Genomic DNA, 5,175 nt, shown 5'->3' on the forward strand with positions numbered 1-5,175 from the left:
CTCAGATGGTTCTAAATACCTTTACTGGTTTAAGATGGTGCTTAGTACCTGTAATGGTCTCAGATGGTTCTCCATACCTGTACTGACCTCAGATGGTTCTAAATACCTTTACTGGTTTAAGATGGTGCTTAGTACCTGTAATGGTCTCAGATGGTTCTCCATGCCTGATCTGGCCTCAGATGGTTCTCAATACCTGTTCTGGCCTCAGATGGTTCTCAATACCTTTACTGGTTTAAGATGGTGCTTAATACCTGTACTGACCTCAAATGGTTCAATACCTTTACTGGTTTAAGATGGTGCTTAGTACCTGTAATGGTCTCAGATGGTTCTCACTACCTTTGCTGGTCTCAGATGGTTCTCAATACCTTTGTTGGTTTAAGATGGTGCTTAATACCTGTACTGACCTCAAATGGTTCAAAATACCTTTACTGGTTTAAGATGGTGCTTAGTACCTGTAATGGTCTCAGATGGTACTCAGTACCTTTACTGGTCTCAGATGGTTCTTAAGACCTTTACTAGTCTCATGTGGTTCTCACTACCTGTAATGATCTCAGATGGTGCTCAGTGCCTGTACTGTCCTTAGATGGTTCTCAATACCTTTACTGGTCTCAGATGGTTCTCACTACCTTTACTGGTCTCAGATGGTTCTCAATACCTTTGCTGGTTTAAGATGGTGCTTAATACCTGTACTGACCTCAAATGGTTCAAAATACCTTTACTGGTCTCAGATGGTTCTCACTACCTTTACTGGTCTCATGTGGTTCTCACTACCTGTAATGATCTCAGATGGTGCTCAGTGCCTGTACTGTCCTTAGATGGTTCTCAATACCTTTACTGGTCTAAGATGGTACTCAGTACTGGTTACAAAGATATTCTCAGGTTTGAATTCTTTTCGATGACGCCATGCCTAAGTAGAGATGAAAATTTCTTAAGTATCAACTCTTGTTCACAACCAGCAGCTGGCCAATGCTTTTTTTTGTGTGTTGAATAAGTGAAATTGATGAGATTCTATCACGTTGCTGTTGCAGAGGGCAGCATCTTCAAAGTGTATATCTCCGAAAACAACAAATTCCTAGATGTGCATTATTGTTAGATTGTTAGAATTATAAAAGAAAAGAAAATGAAATGAAACTTGGATACGATCCAGAAATGAACATGTTTTACCATTCGACAACTTATTGACTGAATAATTAATACAAGAAACAAAAACAAAATGCGATGAAGACAAATTTGAAGCTTTTGCTGTTTTTGTTAAGGCATTTCCCTCGATTTTAATTTTTATCTTATAAATATCAATAGGATTTTGTGGATAGAGTTGGCAAAATGGGTCTCATTGTTCAAAATTGAAGTTTCTCATTGCGCATACTGAACACAAAACCATTCGTGTCCGTGGACAATCAACAATATGATTGATACGGATTATGGATTTTAAAATTTAACGGACTACAAAGACCTTTTAGAAGCTTTCACGTCTACACTTTTATTCCTTAAGATATTGTTTAGTAGAGAGTATCACCACAGACTATCATTGCTACAGAGCAGCATCACAGACTAATACAGGCGCTGATCACCACCTCAGTCCAGTACATATACAGAGCACCAACAATTTAAGACCGTTACGTGTACTGAGCACCATCTAAGACCATAAGAGTCACTGGGTACCATGTAAGTCCATTACAGGGTAGACACTCATTCAATCCACAGTCAACGTGATACTACGTCGAGTTATTTCACATATCCATGAAGTTATTTTCATTGAAGCATTGTCATGGCTCAATGAAACGTTTATATCTTAACCACTGTTTGATCTCCCAGTGGCACAGCGGTATGTCTACATGCTTACAACGCTAAAAACCGGGTTTCGATACCCGTGGTGGGCAGAGCAGAGATAGCCCATTGTGTAGCCTTGTGTGCTTAACTTCAAACAAATAACCACTGTTTAGTTTGTGGTATCAGAATAACATTAATAGTTAATTTACACGCAACTCTTATTTCAAAGTGGTTAAAAGAGTAACAGGTTTTTACCTTTAAAAATGTAATTGAAGGAGTGTTTTTAGAAACGAAAGAGAACGAAAAACTAACCATTTAAAAGAGATAAAGAGAGAAGAATTAAAGATGGAAATAGTACAAACTCATAAGATAAATTAAGGAATGATAAAAAAGAAATTATATGATTCAGTGAATGACAGTATTAAACACCTTTATATGTAAAGTTTTATGAACGTGTAAAATGTGCAGACCAATTAAGGTACAGTAAGTTTTTTGGGCTTATGACACTAAAAATCGGGTTTCGATATTCGCGGTGAGCACAGCAGATATATGTAGCTTTGTGGTTAACAACAAACAAATCGTAAAATGTTTTATAGCAGTCATCACGTGTTTATCATTATGAATGAAAACCTCGAAATACTTACTGTATTTTCTATGGTATTGCTACACTTGCACACCTTAAAATAATAATTCTCAGTAACACGATTTTGAGTATCTACAGTGATGTAACGTTTTGTTTACACCTATATACACTATCCTACCAAAAGTCAATGGGACACACCTCTGATTGCAGGAAAATGGGTGTGACGACGAAATATGCAAATAGTTTGGCCTATAAAGGTGATCAACGGTTCGCTCGGAACGGTTCTATCGAAGTTGTATACAAGACGATGAGTACAGGGAAATAGTTAACAGAGTTTCAGAGGGGAAAGATAGTTGGATGTCATAAGGGGGAAATGTCCGTACTTTCTATTGTGCAACAATTAAACACTCCCAGGTTGACAATCGGCAATGTGCTGAAGAAATGGAAGTCCACAGGTGACAATAAGCCCAAGAAACAACTAGGTAGGTGTAAAATACTGACTGACAGGAGCCAACACACCTTGAGAAGGCTGGTTACCTCCACTCGCCCTCAGACCCTAAAAATACTGACTGATAGGAGCCGACACACCTTGAGAAGGCTGGTTACCTCCACTCACCGTCAGACCCTAGAGAATCTGTGTTTGGAGATGCGAGTAGCCTGTTCTTGAGAAGGCTGGTTACCTCCACTCGCCCTCAGACCCTAGAGAATCTGTGTTTGGAGATGCGAGCAGCCACAGGCAATCCTATAAGTGTTTCTACGACACGTCGATAGCTGCAGCCCACAAGCCGTTGATAAAAAAAATAAATGTGGATTGATATGGGACAAGGCATACCGAACCTGGACCGTGAATCAATGGAAATCGGTCCTGTGGAGCGACGAGTCACGCTCTTTCAGTCTGACGGACGTGTTTGGGTATGGAGGATAACTGGAGAATGCTTATTACCCAAGTGTGTTGTCCCAACAGTGAAGTTTGGAGGTGGTGGTATAATGGTGTGGGGGTGCTTCTCGTGATATGGACTAGGTCCAATGGTCGCAGTGCATAGATCCATGAATGCCGAGTCCTACATTAATGTTCTGAGCAATCCTGTGTCCTACATTGTGGCAATTTTATGATACCAGCCCTTACACCTTCCAACATGATAACGCTCCATGTCACAAAGCAAGAATTGTGAATGTGTGGTTTAAAGAGAATAACATCTGGACATTGCAGTGGCCAGCATAGAGCCCCGACCTCAACCCGATAGAACATCTTTGGGGTGAACTGTAATGCAGAATTAGGGCAAGGCCAAGACGGCCCTCTTCAGTAGTGGAGCTTACTAATGCTTTAAATGAGGAGTGGAGCACAATACCACGAGCTTTCTATCAAAAATTAGTAGACAGTCTTCCACAATGCATTGAGGCAGTCATTAAGGCCAAAGGCTGGCCAACACGCTATTAATTTATTGGAATGTTTTTTTCATAACTACCCGTGTCCCATGACTTTTGGTAGGATATTGTATATTTAATTATTGTGCAAGTAAACGACCGGGTTTCTTCGGACGATATCTTTCAGTTTTGTGGTTTGATTAATATCCTGTAAGTGCATGGTATCTGAGGAAAGTTAAATGTTACATTATAGGTGAAACTACCCTCATTGGCGATGGGCGGTTGAGGAAAGTTTTATGTTTTAATTTATGCTCACTGGGCAAAAAAAAAAGCCTCTCTTTTCTGTCTTGTTGGAAAACAACGTGCCCTAATGACAACTTGAATGCGCTATGGCATGGATACCACGAGATGTTGGAGGACAGACACGTCCATCTTGTTATTTTCCTCAGGATTTTAGCCTCTAGTTTCTTGAGCGTTGAAGATAGAGGACTACGTTTTCGTGTATCACGTTTCAACACATCCCACAGACTCTCAAGGGTTCTGGTGACTGGCCTGACTGGGGGGGGGGGGGGATGCTAAGTTACTGTGTGATGTTCTTCGAACCAATTGTGCATGCATCAAGCACGAAGAGCGGAAGCATTGTTGTCCTGGAAGTAACCATAACCTTTACAGTAGAAATGAAGCATTTCTGGGTGGGCTTGATCCGATACGTTGCTCATGTATTCCTGGTATGACACTCATCCCTCCAGCAGTATCCGAGGGCTCAGCCCATACTAATTGAACATTTTCTACACCCTTATTCCACCGTCAGCGGCCTGAACAGTAAACGTGACAACGAAGGATCTATGTTGGAGCCACACTTTCACCCTAAGTGTGAACAAGGATTTATCGAACCTCATAAACTGGTCCACCACCCAATTCCGGTGTTGTAGCACCTTGAGAGACAATTCTCAGGTTTTTTGGAAGAAGCGATTGGCTTTCAGAGAGGTACACGATCTATACATTTGGGAGCTTCCTGCACGTGGTTTGGATGCAAATGCCTTTCTCCTTCCCTGACTGAAGGTGCTAAGCAATTGCTACACAGCCAACTACGTGTTCGCTATACAGAATTTATCCCTATCCCGTATAGATGACTGTTTACCACATTTCCTCTTGCCACCATTGGCAAAAGGAAATTAAGGTTTTCCACAGACAGATTAAAGTATTCGGTTTTGAAGTAAAGGATATAAAGTTTTATAACCTTTCTGGCTTAGGTCATAGTTCCCAATGAGACCAGCTTAGAAGATCTGGTTTAAATCCTAATTGGTATGCCAAGAAACAATTGTAAAACGGCTCTTCTATCAGTGTTTATGAGTCACTGGAATATCAAAAATCGTGATGTGTGTAACCATAAAATTATTAATAACCAAATGAGTTTAGAAGAAAAATATGCAGTCACTAAATATTTATAAAAATGT

General features: G+C 40.4%; 1 long non-coding RNA gene across 1 annotated transcript in view; it reads right to left on the minus strand.

The window, feature by feature from the left end:
* The window catches only part of LOC111088639, a 1,629-nt gene extending 1,291 nt beyond the window's left edge, over positions 1-338 (minus strand). The window contains exon 1 of the long non-coding RNA XR_002613102.1: positions 279-338. This is a non-coding gene — a long non-coding RNA (uncharacterized LOC111088639). The remainder of the gene's footprint in view (positions 1-278) is intronic.
* Between the last annotated feature and the right edge of the window lie 4,837 nt (positions 339-5,175).

Source organism: Limulus polyphemus, unplaced genomic scaffold (genome assembly GCF_000517525.1).
Source record: "Limulus polyphemus unplaced genomic scaffold, Limulus_polyphemus-2.1.2 Scaffold4171, whole genome shotgun sequence".
In the NCBI taxonomy this organism is placed as follows: Eukaryota; Metazoa; Arthropoda; class Merostomata; order Xiphosura; family Limulidae; genus Limulus; species Limulus polyphemus.